Below are 17300 nucleotides of genomic sequence, written 5' to 3'. Positions count from 1 at the left end.
CTATTGTAAATAATGCTCCTGAGACCACGAAGATGCAGATATGTTTTTGCTTCCTTAGGATATATTCCCAGAAGTAGAATTCTTAAGTCATATGATAGTTTCATTTTTAATGTCCTGAAGTTCCTCCATACTGATTTTCATAGTGGCTTGTACCAATTTACAATCCTAACAGCAGTGAGCAGGGGTCCCTTTGCTCCACATCCACGCCAGCACTTACCTATTGTCTTTTTGATGATGTGGTGTGCGGTGATGTGATGAGGTGTGCGGTGATATCTTATTGTGGTTTTAATTTGCATTTCCCTAATAATTAGTTATGTTGAGCATCTTTTCATGTACCTGTTGGCCTTTCATATATCTTCTTTGGAAAAAAAATGTCTGTTCAGTCCTTCTTCCATTTTTAACTGGGTTATTATTTTTTTCCTGCTGAGTTGTAGAATTTTTTTTACATATTTTGGATATTAACCCTTTATCATATATATGGTTTGAAAATATTTTTTCCCACTCCATAGGTTGTCTTTTCACTGTGTTGATAGATTGTTTTGCTATATAAAAACCTTTTAGTTTGATGTAGTCCCATTTGTTTACTTATTATTTTGTGCTTTAGGTGTCATATCCAAAGATCATTTCCAAGACTTATTCAAGGAGTTTATCCTATGTTTCTTCTAGGAGTTTCATGGTTTCAGATATGACATTTAAGTCTTTAATTTATATAGTTTTTTGAAAGTTTTTATTTAAATTCCAGTTAGCTACCATACATATAATATTAATTTCAGGTGTATAATATAGTGATTCAACACTTCCATACAACACCTGGTGCTCATCAAAAGGGCACTCCTTAGTCTACATCACCTATTTCATCCATTCCTCCCATCCACCTCCCCTCTGGTAACCATCAGTTTGTTCTCTGTAGTTAATTTGTTTTACCTTTCTTTTTCTTTTCTTTTCTTTTTTTTTCTTTTCTTTTCTTTTCTTTTCTTTTCTTTCTTTTTTCTTTTCTTTTCTTTTCTTTTTTTCTTTTCTTTCTTTCCTTTCTTTTCTTTTCTTTTCTTCTTTCTTTCTCTTTCTTTCTTTCTTTCTTTCTTTCTTTCTTTCTTTTTCTCTTCTTCTCTTTGCTCATTTGTTTTGTTTTTTAAATTCCACATCTCAGTGAAATCACTTAGTATTTTTCTTTCTTTGACTCACTTATTCAGTAAGCATTCTAATCTCTACCTCTATTCATGTCATTGCTAAAGGCAAGGTTTCATTTTTTTTTTTTGATGGTTAAGTAATTTCGAGTTACTTTGTACCAGTGGTGTAATATAAGGATCCAGTTTCATTCTTTTACATGTGAGTGTTCAGTTATCCCAGCACCATTTATTGAAGACACTGTCTTTTCTCCTTTGAGTATTCTTGGCTCCCTTATTAAATATTAGTTGACTGTATATGCTTTGGTTTCCGAGTTCTCAATTCTATTCCATCATTCTGTCTGTTTTGATTATTATAGCTTTATAGTGCAGAGTGAAATCAGGAAGTGTGATGCTCTTGCTTTGTTTTCTCAGGATTTCTTTGGCTCTTTAGGGTCTTATTTTAGCATATAAATTTTAGGAGTGTTTTTTTCTACTTCTGTAAACAAATGCTATTGGAATATTCTTAAGAATTATATTGAATCTATAAATGACTTTTTGTAGTATTGGCATTTTAACAATGTTAGTTCTTCCAACCCATGAACACAAGATACCTTTCCATTTGTATGTTTTTGATTTCTTTCACCAATGTTTTGTAGTTTTCAGTGTATAGGTCTTTCAACTCCTTGGTTAACTTTATTCCTAACTATTGTATTGTTTTTGATGCTATTGCAAATGGGATTTATTTATTTATTTTCCAGAAAATTTATTATTAGTTTAGGAAAATACTACTTACTTTTGTATCCTACAACTTTACTGAATTTGTTGATTAGAAAGAACATTTTTTGATTAAGATTTTCTACATACAAAATGATGTCATTTGCAAAAAGAGACAATTTTACTTCTTCCTTTCTAATTCGGATATCTTTTTTTGCCTTTATTTATTTATTTACTTTTTTTACATTAGGATTTCTCAGTACCATGTTGAATAGCAATAGTGAGAGTGGGAATCCTGGCCTTGTTCCTGACCTTGGAGGAAAAATTTCAACCTTTTATCATTAATTATGATGTTAGCTGTGAGCCTGTCCTATATGGCATTTATTATGTTGAGATATGTTCCTTCAATAGTTAATTTGTTGAGTTTTTATCATAAATGAATGCTGAATTCTGTCGAATGCTTTTTCTCTTATCTATTGAGGTGATCATGATTCCTTTCATTCTGTTAATGTGGTGAATCACATTGATTGATTTACATACGTTGAATCATCTTTGCATCCCATGGATAAATCCTACTTAATCACATTGAATGATCCTATTAATATGCTGCTGATTCAGTCAGCTAGTATTTTAGTGAGAATTTTGGCATCTCTATTCATCCAGACATTGACTTATAGTTACCTTTCTAGTAGTGTCCTTTTATGGTTTTGGTATGAGGATAATGTTGGCATTGTAAAATGAGTTGAGGAGCATTCCTTCTCTTTGTTTTTTTTTTTTTGAAAGTATTTGAGAAGGATTGGTATCAATTCTCCTTTAAATGTTTGGTAAAATTTACGAGTGAAGCCATCTGGTCCTGGGTTTTTCTTTGTTAGGAAATTGTGGATTACTGATTTAATCTCCTTACTAGTAATTGGTCTATTAAGATTTTCTATTGCTATGGGAAATCTTTCTATGGAATTTAATTTATGAGTATTTTGCTTATAGAAATTGGACAAATAAAATATGAATGTTTTGATGTAGACCAGGGATTAGCAAACTGTGCACTAAAGAAGCAGATGGTAAATACTTTAGGCATTACAGTCCAAAAGGTAAAGTCAAGGATTTCTGTAGCTTCTCAACTGTTTACAATTTCTGACATAATTCCTCAATTCTGTTGTAGTGTGAAAGTAGATAAATAATATATAAACAAATGGCTGTGGCTGTGTTCCAGTAAACTCTTATTTACAAAAACTAGCAGCAGGTCAGTTTTGGCCCATGAATCATATTTGCCACCTTCTGGCTTAGACCATAATTAACTTTTAAATAAAATTTTACTGAGATATGGGTATAGAAATAGTTTCATTTTTCCTATCTTTAAATTGAATCAATCAAGTTTAAGCATTCTATCTCCTCATTTCTCTAGCCCTGCTGGGAGGTGGGAGAGGGTGGTTCTTGAGGTAATGAATCCAAGAAGAGATAAGTCCTGACTTATGATGTGACAGGCCAAGGAAAGACAGGCCAGTTGGTAGCTCAGGAACTGTGATGAACAGGATGAGCATTGGGCTGAGCTCCAGTGACTGCTCCCAAAAAGCAAGTGCACTTCTTACTTGTTCAGATGGTGTTTTGATTTCTGATCCTACTTCTTAAAACCCTCCCTGGAAGAAGAATCTGGAAATGGGAGCTAGGAAGTAAAGTCAAGATAAAGATTGTATGATACTTATATCCATCCTCAGTCACACACATCTAGGAGATGCATGACTGGAACCAAAGATGGGAGACAGGCCAGGGACAGATGGCTAGTGACACTGGTTCTTTTCTTCTTTGCCTGTGACAATACAAAAAAAAAAGACATTTTATTTTATAAATACCTGTTGTAAGGATGTTCAGTGAGACTGAGCTAGGTGCAATAAGGGAGGGTTTTGATAAGCTGTCTTTGCCCTCTGGACACCCTCCTCCCCCCAGTTCTTCTGACAAAATTAGTGAAGGCATTGAGAAAATGGAAAAGAGTAAAGCAAGGAAGGAAAACAGAAGAGAAGCAGGGGAATAGGGGGAGAGAGAAGGAAAAAGGGAAGAGAAGTCTGTGAATATTTCTCTTAGGCTCCAAGTGTGCTGCCTGCTATCTATGGCCAGGATCCCAGAACTCTGGGGACATTGGGAGGTGGTTCAGGCTTTCACTCATGTCCCTTGGATGACTTTCTTTGGAAGAAGTTGACAGTCACTGAATAGATTTTCCCAGTATACTGCAAAGCATAGAGATCACCAGTGTTGAAAAGGTTAGGATTCACTGGTCTATCACCTTTAATCCTGGGTTCTCACACATTAATAAGGATAAAAATTATCTGAATGGCTTATTAAAAATAGATTCATGAACTATTTTTCATGAGATGCTGATAAATAGATTTGGGATAGGAACAGAATTTCCACATATAACAAGCCCTCTACTTCTCAGTAGAATTTGTTGCATATGTTTGCGGAACCACACTGTAAAAAGTCACAACTAAGTCAGTTCCAGATGTATGTAATTAGTTAGGCATTAGCAAGGAGGGATAAAGGAGATGCTGGTCACACCCTAGGAACCCATCCCTGAGGCTTAACAGCCATACCTTCAGAGTTCTCTTAGGGCTCATAGAACAGAAAAGGCCTAACCAGAAAGCTGGCTCAGAAGCCACCAGGGAGCTTGCAAGAGCTGAACATGCATACAAAAGGTGCATCTTGGCCTTAAGTTCACTAAAAAAGCTCATTAGAAACTCATATAATACATAAATGAATACAGTCATAGCCGAATGCATCATGGATAGGCACATGTACAAAACTCAAAATGTTATGTATCAAAACCAAATTTACATGTACACAAAGTAGGCTTAAGAGGGAAGCAGCTAGAGCTTTTCAGTGCCATTGCTGCTCTTGCATCAGCAATGCCCACTTTCTCTCTTGAAAGAGTACCATACTTATCTACTCAATAAACTCTATCTTCCCACTCTGGTCTTGGGTCTCCAATTCTTTCGTGCATCTGGGACAAGAACTGAGTGACCTGGTAACACAGAGTATTTAAAACAGTTGAATAAAAAGCACTATAGAAACTCATATGATTACTTAAATTTTTTCTTGAGTATAAGTTAATTGCATGAAAAATAAATGTTTCACTATAAAGTTTAATTATAAAACTTAGGCTGTAGCTTTTTAATTCAGATCAAAGTCTCTTGGGAAATCAATAATCAAAATAATAAAATTTAGAATAATATGTTTTTTGTAATCAACAAAGAAAAAATGCTAAACCTAACAAAAATGTAAATGGATATTTTAAAATGGCAACTTAATTTAGAGTAATGTATTTCCTTTTTTCTAAAGTGTTAAAACTGCTGAAAGACTTTTAAATATTAGAATTTTTTATTAAATTCTGAGTCTTAAATAATGTTCTGAGAAAGAAGAAATCCATTCCAATTTTAGCTGTAATTTCTACATTAAATACAATCATTGAGATATGTATTGATCACATGCAATTTATGAATAAACTAAGTCGTTTAAAAAAGGAAATACGGGATCCCTGGGTGGTGCAGCGGTTTGGCACCTGCCTTTGGCCCAGGGCGCGATCCTGGAGACCCGGGATCAAATCCCACGTGGGGCTCCCGGTGCATGGAGCCTGCTTCTCCCTCTGCCTGTGTCTCTGCCTCTCTCTCTCTCTCTGTGACTATCATAAATAAATAAAAGTGTTAAAAAAAAGAAAAATATGTTTAAAAAAGGAAATACATTTATTGTTCAGAATATAGGCCAATTTTTAGAACAAAGTTGTACTCTGGAAAGCATTTTGCATACAAGAAAAAGCATTTTGTTTTAAAATGCATTCATTTCCTTTTGAATAATTGTAAAACTTGAATTTCAGGATTTTAATGGCCTAAGTAAGTTATCATATCCTCTGTCATTATGGTACTCAGGGATAGTGTTCCAAGATTGTGAATGCATGCTTACTCTACCATGAAAGCACAGAAGAGTCCAGATTATCTGACTTAAACTTTCCAAAGACTCTTTTGCTTTGTTTCTTATCCTTCTTTTCATCTTCTTTTCATTCACACTTAGGAAATATTTTGGAAGAAAAGAAACCCAGGCCTCCCCAAATCATTTACATTCGTGTAGTTTTCTGTTGCCAGAATTTTTGCCTGGATATCCTTCATGTTTTCCATATATGAGTCTAAATCCACAATAACATGAAAAAATTAAAATGAGATATAAAGCCACTATTCATATAAATAGATCCAAAGAAAATACTTAAATATTTATCATAAAAGCAAAAACATTGCTAAAGGGAAATAATAAGCTACACAGCCTAAGTTTTCTGCATAGTATCTCCTCTTCATTTTGTAGCTGGTCTACTCTGGGAAGTGGGTCTTTTTTTTTTTTTTTAGATTTTATTTATTTATTCATGAGAGACACAGAAATAGGCAGAGGGAGAAGCAGGCTCCATGCAGGAAGCCTGATGCGGGACTCGATCCTATGACTCAAGGATCACGCCCTGGGCAAAAGGTAGGCATTCTACCGTTGAGCCACCCAGGTGCTGAGAGGTGGGGGTGGTGAGGTAGATCTTAATCCATGGGTTTGCTGAAAATGAGGAGCTGGAAACTCAGCAAGCAGGTGCAAAGATTGTTCTGATCCCTATGATTCTATTCATTATTGTTACATTTGTGTTACAAAGTCCTTCTTTAAAAATGCAAACAAACCTTAGAGTTACTCTTTGATATAAAATTATTTAATTAGATGGATCCGGTAGCCCTTCTAAACAATTTTCTAAATATTAGCTTCCCCTACTGTGGATTGAATTGTGACCTGAAAAAGATCTGTTGAAGTTTTAGCCCTCAGTATTTGTGAATGGGACCTTATATGGGAAAAAAGTCTTTGCAGGTGAGATGAAGTTAAGATAAGGTCACAGGGGATTAAGATAGGCCCTAAATCCAATACTTGTGTTCTTATAAGAAAAACTTTGGAGACACAGAGACATACAAAGAAGAAGGACAGGTGAAAGCAGATACAAAGATTGGAGTTATGCTGCCACAAACCAAGGAATGTCAAGGATTGCTGGCAACCTCTAGAAGCTAGAAGAGGTGAGGACAAATTCTTCCTGGAGCCTTTGGAGCTTTGGAGGGAATCTAGCCCTGCCAACACTTTGACTTTGAACTTCTAACTTCAATAATTTTGAGAGAATAAATTTCTATTGTTTTAAGCCAGCTGGTTGTAGTAATTTGTTACAGCAGCCCTGTGAAATTAACACAATCTTCACAGATTTAACTTTGATTTGGGTAAGGAATTACTTGAGGTTATGGTGGGATGCTATAGTGAGGAGTTCTTGATTAACAAGAAGGTAGCATGACAATTGTGATCACCTGGGAAATGGAAGCTAAGGGCAGAGAAGGGAAGTATCTTAAAAATTACATACACATGAATATGTGTGTGTATTTATACACACACACACACACACACACACACACATATATATGAATACCTAGTGAATACCTAGTTCAGTGTATTGACTGAACTTACACTCTTCCCAAATAAGGCTGTTACATGATAATATTTCTGAGGTATTCACTAGGCTCTTTCCTTAGCACCCATTCAAGTGTTTAGGTCATAACTTGGTTAACTGCCTCAGCTTATGTCGCAGAGCTGAAAGCAGCTAGCCTATGTGTTTCCTCCTGACTGTTATTTTCCAACAGCTTAAAGCCTTAGGGAAGCAAAAGGGGGTCTAGATCGTGCCCACTATTTTCTTGGTCTTCTTCATTATGTTCTAGGCAGTCCAACCTTTTGTCAATTCCTCAAAGTGCTTTCCCATCTCAATACATAATCTCTATTGCCTTGTTTGATATGTCGAATATTCTAGAGTAGCTGTATGTGTGGAAGGAATATAGGCTTAAATTATTCTCTCTAGTGTAATATGAAGATGTTTTTCCATCAGATTTGTCATAACGGGAAAACATAATTTCTATGTGCTATATGATGTGGGTATCAAATCCAACTACATTTATAAGATTTAATTCAAATTCAGTGAGACATATGTAATTATAAACCAAGTCACACATTTAAGACTGTTCACATATACAACTCTAAGTTAAAGATGATTGTATTGTAGCAAAGCCTGTCTCAAAAAGTAGACTCATGCACCATTTGGAACAGCTTTGAGAGAAAGAATTTATAACTCTTCTTGAAGAGAAGCACCTGATCATGAAAATCTTATTGGCTACAAATAACTCAAAGCAATGTTAGGTTCTAGGATTTGCATAAGAGGAAAAACAAGTATCAGAACATTATCCTAGAAAGGAGATATCATTATCAGTTTATTCTGTTTAATGAATGTTTGACCTGATAATCAGTTTTTTTTTAACTTAGGTGAATTCATATTTCTACATAAAGTTTTTCTGATACATAGTTCTTACTTTGTCATTCCAATAATATGATTATGATATACATTATCCTTTAAAGATAAACTATTCTCTAGCATATGTCATTTTCAAGAAATAAACAATGATCCTTGCAAGAATCCCATTATCTACTTCTATGTATTGACGTAATACTAGGAAGCTGTTATCTGCATATAATTGGATAAATCAGGGAAGTTTCATTGTGTTTTACAGAAATGTCCACCAATTACCTCTTGAGGCTTTATTTGCCACCACACATGCATTCATACACACACAAATGCCATATCAAATGAACTGAAATAACTATGAATAAGGTCATATATATCTTTATGAACAAGGTCAGATATATCTTTATATACATACATTTCTTTATTCATCATAGGCTAAAAAGATGTATTCCTAGTGACACTAACCAGGTAGAAAAGGAGAATGGGAAAGGATAAAGACTGTTCTGCTCCCCAACTCAAGGAGAAAGACTGTGATCTCCTTAATGAAATAATTGGTCAAGTAATGAAATTTTCTTTCTCTCTCTCTCTCTCTTATCTTTCTTTTTTCTTTTCTTTCTTTTCTTTTCTTTTCTTTTCTTTTCTTTTCTTTTCTTCTTTTCTTTCTTTCTTTCTTTTTCTTTCTCTCTTTCTTCTTTCTCTTTTGTCTGCTCTGAAAAATTATTCTTGAAGATCTTTTGGTAAAATAGAACACACACATATGCATAAACTGGAAATGTTTACTTAGAGATTTATAAACAAATTTTTTTATAAACTTAAAATTTTTCAGGGTTAAGAACACTCAGATTAAAATTAAATGATTAGATATGAAATATTTAGTTATATTTAAGATGAATACCTACTATTTGCTTTGATATGGATGGAACTGCAGGGTATTATGCTGAGTTAAAGAAGTCAGTCAGAGAAAGACAATCATCATATGGTTTTACTTATATGTGGAATATAAGAAATAGTGAAAGGGACTATAAAGGAAAGGAGGGAAACTGAGTGGGGAAAAAATAGAGAGGAAGACAAACCATGAGAGACTCCTAACTCTGGGAAACAAACAAAGGGTTGCAGAAGGGGAGGAGAGTGGGGGGCGGGGATGGAGTGACTGGGTGATGAGCACTAAGAAGGGCACTGATGGGATGAGCAATGGATATTATACTATATGTTGGCAAATTTATTTTTTTTTGGCAAATTTAATTTAATTAAAAAAATAAATTAAAAAAGAATGCACATTTGGTTGTAGTTAAAAACAAATAATACTGAGTAGCAACCCCAATGCCATCTTTATTTTCCTTAACTTCCACTTGCATTCAAAAAATCAAGTCCTACTAACTTTTAACAAATTTTCTCCCTCCTTTCAATCCCACTTCTATTGCCACAACTCAGAACTTCTTCATTTACACTAGGGCAATTACAGTTTTTACACCTTCTGTGTTGTCACCAGTGAAAACATTCTAAAACACTGATAGATACTCAGGTTTAACTCATGCCGTTCCATACTTCAAAAATTTTCAGTAGTTCCTCACTGCCAGAAGCTAAAGTCCAAAAATTTTAACATGGAAAGTAAGGTCTTCAAATTTTAAACTCCCGTCTTCATTTGTGGGCTTGTCTATCATGATCCCTTACTTTATCCCAGTCATACAGGGCTGTCCTCCATTTCTCAATTACTTTATATCTTTAGATATTTTCAGAGCTCTTGCCCATATTTTTGTTTTTGCTTAGAATATCTTTTAAAACTTGTGAAGTTATGCTAATCCTCCAATGCACAATTCAAATGTCTCCTATTTTATAAAACTTCATCATTGAATCCTCTATGTTTCCATATGTCAAAGTATTTCCCTTACTTTACCTTGTATTTTAATAAGTGAGTTCTCAATATTTTGTTTCTCCATTAGACTATAACTTTTTTCAGAGCATTGACTATATTTTTTATGTTGTCTTCTTGGAACCCATAAAAGCTCCTTAGCCATAGTATTTGTTCAATATAAATATTTATTAGTGTTTTTAATTCAAAATTTTAATTTCTTATAAGAAATTTTGTAAGATGGTAAAAAATTACAAACATGGTCAAACTCTTATGTGTCCATTGCTGTTAAAAACATTCCCTGATTTTATTTTGAAATATTATTTTTCCATGTATATGTAAGTGATGAGTTAAAAAATCACCTTTCCCCCTTTAGTAGTGGTTTACAAATGAATTGAATCAATTTTAACCCCACTTTAGCATTTGCAGAATGAATTAATAAATATAAGAGGATTTACTGGTATTCTGTTGACCCTTCTGTTGCAGACTGCATAAAAATCTCAAGGGCTATTTTAGAGTTCAATTAATAAAGATTACACATAAGGTACAAGGTCACTTTGTTCTCCCTCCATTGAGCTTTTTAGTCTGAAGTAGATACTAATTACTGAACCTATGTGCAAGAACACTGGGAATTTTATCTGTGAGTATCTTCTTATATAAATTGGCCTTGGAAAAAATGGATCTATATCTGGCCATCAAAAGGCAGCCATCAGATAAGGGCATTTAGTTATCCAAATACTTAAATAAATGTATTAGTATCAGGCAAAGTATCAGAAAGTTCAATGTAAATTTTATATACCTGAGTGGATTTATATTCAGAACCATTGTGATTTTGTTGCATTTTATCATTTTCTTATGATTTGGAAGGAGGCACTCCAAGTATCAAATCTATGAATGGAAACATTGGCAACTGTTCTCTGAGAGGTGTTAATGAGATACTGTTTTTGACATTTTAAAAAGAAATACAAAAGATGCAGTATAAAAAGAAGAAATGAGAAATAACCATAATAACACATCCAGTTTTAGCTTTAAAAGGATGAAATTATCTTTCTGTAATAAAACCAAGTCACATATTCCATATGTGCATGAATTTAAAATAGTAAGAATGTTCTAAGTGAGGCACAAAGAGGTGAACTGGCTCATCTAAACCCACGAATTGTTGTAAATTATTTTTTAGCAATGTGCTTCCTAGAATAAGCCCAGAGAAAACTGCAACCTTTATACAGGACGAAATATCCTGAGGTAACTTATGAGAATCTATTATTAACTCAACAGTTTGACAAATATTTACTGAATAACTACTACGCACGAGGTTCTGAGAATGCAGAGATAAAGGAGTCATAGACTCATTCTTCAAGGACTTCACAGTACTTGAAAAGATAGATACAAAGGAAATTTGGTATATTGTGGTAATGACTGTGATAGGGACTTGCACAGGATTTGATGGGAACATAAAGAAGGTATGCACTACTGAATCACAGGGAAAGACTTCACAGATGATGTGATACCTCATTTGAATCATCTAGATTTCAACAAAGCGTTTAAAATAATTCCTAGTATCCTTGTGGTTAAGATAAGCATTTGTTGATAGTATTTTTGTGTAGTTTGTTGAATTTTTAGCTGATAAATCTTTTCTACAAATAATACAAGTGAATATCTGTGTCAACTGCAGAAGGCTTCTTGTTTGTATTACTGAATGTTTATTTGCATTATTTTGAAATCAACTATTTGATGACATATTATTTGACATACTTAATAAATTTGGAGGCAATTTTAAAGAGTTCAAGTTACTATGTCATACAATTTACATAGAAATTTTTTCACAGACTAGAACAGTGAGTTGAAACTGACAAGGGAATTAAATAGTAAAAATAGAGAGTTAGGTTTAAAAGTCCACTGAGAAAGTAGAAAAATGTAATGGCTTTAGCTTAATCAACTCTCAGGTGACCAAGACCTAGAATTTTAGCTAAATGAAAGATCATTGCGGCTCATGGGTGAGGCAATGTTGCTTGGAACAGTGAAATCTTGAACTATATATTACAGGGGAGAAAAAAAAAGGCTATAGCTTGACCCTCTCTATCACAAATCAAGAACATTCAGTTTGGTATCATAAATGATGCAAAGTGAAAAATTATCAGAGGATGGTGATCTAAAAATTATAGGTTTTGAAAATCATGCTTTATAAGTAAACAGTAAACAAAATGAAAGATGTTTTGAAAAAAGGATCTCAGGGGTAGTAATGCGCATCTAAAGTAACTAATTATTTGTTCCATTCATTCATTCAATCTAGAAGTCTTATTTTTTCTCTGTGTTTTCTATTTTAAAGTGCCAGTGTGCCAGACTCATGCTGGAAATAAGAAATGAATTCAACAAATAGCTAGCCCCCTAAGGTCCTCTTATTCTAGCATAGAATATCTGTCCTAACCCAGGCCTAGGGGCAGCACTTTGAATTTCCTCTGGAAATTTTATGAACGACTTTATATGTCATTGCATTTTCACATGGAGGTGATACTCTTAAAAGAAATTGTGGTTTAAAAAATATTTAGGAAGCATTTGTCTAATGAAAGAGTCATAGGCACATAGTGATGAAATACAAAATAAGAATACATTATGTAGGGTACTACACTTGGGAAGAAATACGAATCGTAAATTTTTTTACCCCAGAAGGAAGCAGGGCTTTACCTAATTTCCTAGGATTCCCTTCTTTTGGAAGGTTTTTTTTGGCAGTTGCTGAATATCCTTTTAAAAAATGATTCTTTATATAAAATTTCTTCATAAAGTAGGAAATTGAATTATAGTCTATCCTAAGGATCTTAATTTTCATTTTGTTTGTTTTATAATGTTCATTGAAAGTTATTTATTTTCAGCTTTCACCTTCTCACCTCTTCTATATCACAAATGAACTAAAAGATGTCCTGACCTATAAATCTCTCTCTTATAAATTTTACTAATTCTTTCACTCATGTACCAAACATCTTTTTTTTTAAGATTTTTTTTAATTTATTAATGAGAGATAGAGAGAGAGAGAGACAGAGGCAGAGACACAGGCAGAGGGAGAAGCAGGCTCCATGCAGGGAGCCCAACGTGGGACTTGATCCCGAATCTCCAGGATCACACCCTGGGCCGAAGGTGGCGCTAAACTGCTGAGCCACCAGGGCTCCCCACCAAACATCTTTTTAAACTATCTTTTATGCAATGGTATGCAACGTAAATATTCAACAACCAGCTCTTGGGAAAAAGATCCAATTTGTAGTGTTTGTTGATTAAAACAGTGTAAATACTTCCAGTAAGGCCAATTTCAAGTTACCAAAGTATGTCACTGAAAGAAGAGTTGAGAGAGAGGCACATAAGCTGCTCTGGAGCTAGGGAGCTGCTCTTATGATCACATCAGTACTTTTATGATCCCAACACTGTAGTAGGTACCAGTTTATAAAGATGATTAAGACTGTTCCTGCTCTCAAGGAAGTTCCCTTCTACTATGGAAGAAGAGTATGTAGTACATGACTACTCATCTACTATCCTCTATAAGTTACATACTGGTTAATCATGTACACACTAGATGCTGACCTGCAACCTCTAACTCTGTGGTTTGACTTTGGATACCTTCAGCAAATTATTTCCTATTTATCATGTGCTTCACAGTGCATGTTCCTTCCATGTCTTACACATAGACAATATTCAATAAACAGTTGTTATTTTGAAAGGACAAACATGCTGAAAAGAGCTGCATAATTTATACACTCTTCATTAAACAGCTGCTAAAATAATATTTTGGAAACTCACTTTTTGTAGATTCTTCCTCACTTAATATGTTTGAAGCCACTTTTATTTTTTTCTTAGGAAGAAAGATAATTAAATGCTCATAAATAATATAGACATAAAGAAAGGCATATTTCAGTGTTAGTCTTTGCTACAGAGATCTTTTCTGTTTTATATCCTAATATGTAATACATAATTTATTAACTCTTCTATGCAACTGCATCCAATGGTATTAGGCACATGGGAAAGAAAATGACAACATCAGAAAGAAAAATGTTTCAAAGGAATTACAATCCAATAAACACATTTCATGAAAAAAAAATGACTTCCAATTCACTCACTGATTTAACAAATATTTGGTAAACACCTTTAATCTGTGAGAATTATAGTAAGTATTGGGGATACACTGGTTAGAAAGCAAGATGTAGTCTCTGATTTTATGTGAAGGAGGTAAAAACCTAACAGGAGGACAGATATTAATCACACAATCTCATACATAAATGAGAAATAACTGATATGGTGCCCAGAGGAAAGAAATAGTATGGAATATTATAAAAGTAAAATATGTCTCCTGAATAAATGAAGAATGGGATAAGAGATGAAATCTAAATAGAAATTATGTAAGTAAGGAGAGGTAAGTCTAGGCTATCGCAGAAAGAAGAAACAACACACAAAGACTGTATAGTGAATTGTGACATGACACATTCAAGTGTGTGAAAGAAGCCAGGAAAGGCCGGAGCACACAGAGCTAGAAGTGTAATATTTGACAATTTAGAAATGCTGGCAGAAATCAGATCATGTAGAGCCTTAGGATCCATAGTAAGGATTTTGGTATTCATCTTAAAGCTATGAGAAGCCACCGGAATATCATAAGCAGGAGATATGCTCTGAACATTCATATTTTCATATCTCTGCTTTAAATATATATAGCCAGAAACATGCTATTACATTTTTGTTCATTTTTAAATTTCACACATGTAGTATCAAATGTTACTTTATTGGTACACTCAACATTATGTTTCATTATATTTCCATGAAGATGTACGCAGGTCTAGTTCATTCATTTTATCTGCCATTTAGAGCTATATTGTAAAAATATTTTGGAATCTATTAGATGATTATAAGTGGTTTTTAGATCTGTTAATTTGGTAAATGTGTTGATCAGTTTTTTACTGTTAAAATATCACTGAATTTTAGGGTAAATGTACCTTGCCATAATGTATTATTGTTTACTGAACTGCAGGTTATAATTTGATATCTTATTAAATATCATCTCTGTATTATGTTTATAATAGCATACTAAGCTTTACATTTTCAAACTGTCTTGATCTGATTTAGATCCAAGGTTATACTCACATGATAATATTAGCATGAAAACTTTATTTCTTGGGACGCCTGAGTGGTTCAGCAATCGAGCATCTGCCTTCCGCCCAGGGCGTGATCCTGGAGTCCCAGGATCTAATTCCACATTGGGTTCCCTGCATGGAGCCTGCTTCTCTCTCTCTCTCTCTGCCTGTGTCTCGGCCTCTCTCTCTCGGCCTCTCTCTCTCTCTGTCTCTAATGAATAAATAAATAAAATCTTTAAAAAACAAAACTTTATTTCTCAAAGTATATTCTCCCTTAAGAATTTCTTTTTTTTTCTTTTTTTTTTTTTAGAAAAGATTCTATGTATTTATTCATGAGACACAGAGAGCAGCAGAGACATAGGCAGAGGGAGAAGTAGGCTTCCTATGAGGACCCTGATGCAGGACTCGATCCCAGGATCCAAGATCATAACCTGAGCCAATGGTAGATGGTTAACCACTGAGTGACCCAGGTCTCACTCCCTCAAAAATTCTTAAAGATATAATGAAACTTGTTTATAAAGCCATCTTATCTTGGTGTTGTCCCTCCCTGTGAACTTTTTATTTGGAAAACTCTCAAACTGATAGAAATGTTTAAGTATTTTTACAAAGAACGTCTGCATACCCTTCAATGAGCTTCACTGATTAACATTTAGCCATATTTATTTCCTCCCTTTTTCAATTCTCACTCATCTGTTCTCTTCATTCGCTCTCCTGGCTCTCAGTCTCTCTCTCTATCCTTAACTACCTAAAAGCATATTGCTTGATTTCATGACACTTCTCAATTGGATATTTTGAATTAAATATCTTAAGAAAAAGAGCATTCCCTAACATGACAACAATGCCATTATCATATCTCAAAAAGGCAGTAATAATAGCATGTCATAAACTGTGGCATTGATGTGTAAAGTTTTTTCAGTTACTTCCCAAATGTATTTAAAACTGCTTGTTTTTTGTTTTGTTTTGTGTGTGTGTGTGTTTGCCTTTTTTTTTTTTTTTTTGAGCTAGAATACAACCAGGGCTCATATGTGACTTTTGGTTATTGTCACTGTTTAGTCTTCTTTAACTTAAAATCATCCCACTGACTTTTGCTTCTTTATTTCTTTGCTTTATTTCACAAAATTGAAGTTTTTGAAGAGAATACAGTAACTTATTTCATAAAATATCCCAAATTCTGTAATGAATTTCTAATGGCTAAACTGAAGTTGAACATTTAGTGCAAAACTGCATATAAAATGTTTACACTTCTTATTGCATTGTATTAGGAATCAAATAATGTTAGGTTGTCTTGAATTGGCAAAACTTGCCTTGTCACTTGGTTAAGATGATGAGTTCTATGCTGTGAATGTACGTTTTCCCTGGTTTCTTCTCAGTGCTGGCAAGGTACTATTTTAATACATGTTATTGGATTGAAAGGCATTTGTGCCTCCTGGTAATATACCTGAAAGCTCAGCTCAGCTTCCCATCTTGCTCCAGGATAAGACCTTGTCTGTGCTATTAAAAACCCAGACCATTATTGTACTTTTGGCCTAAATGCAGGAATATGGACGAGATTAATCTTCTAGACTCAAACAACAACAACAACAAAAAGAAAGAGAAAAAATATATCAAACAACAGTTTAGACATTAGATTATCAGGCAGCACAGGACAGTGATCCCTGAGACGGGAAGAAAAAAAGCTCTATAACTTCCCACAGATCCCTGCCAGGTGAAAGGTTTCAGGCTGTAGCATGAGGAGGGGGAACGAAGGTAGAGCTTGATGGTCTTCCAGAGTTAAGGAGAGAAAATTAGGAGTTCAGGAGGCCAATAGGCTAGAGTTCCAGGTATAATTATCTGAAAGGAAAAAAATTCCATAGCAAATATCTGGAGATAAGCAGAAGGCCCCCTCAGTTGACCATTAATCAGCAAATATCTATGAGGAAACCCCCCATGGTGGGAAGAAGAACCTCCTAAAAAGAAGACAGGGAACTATCTCATATATGGCCACAAATAGTTTGTGTTTCACCAGACCGAATGGAAAAAAAATCTCATAAATCATGAGGCATTGTGAAGAGTATTCAAAAAAGCATCAGGAAAAAAATTAATCCTTGAAAAAAGCTGTTCTGATCTTGTCTAACAAAACCTGAAAGCAAACTTCAAAATGAAAAAGTTAAACAGTTTTCAAATAACTTAGATGTGCTCCAGAATAAAGGACAACG

The sequence above is a fragment of the Nyctereutes procyonoides genome, unplaced genomic scaffold (assembly GCF_905146905.1).
Source record: "Nyctereutes procyonoides isolate TBG_1078 unplaced genomic scaffold, NYPRO_anot_genome, whole genome shotgun sequence".
Lineage (NCBI taxonomy): Eukaryota > Metazoa > Chordata > Mammalia > Carnivora > Canidae > Nyctereutes > Nyctereutes procyonoides.
This window is presented reverse-complemented; position numbering follows the sequence as displayed.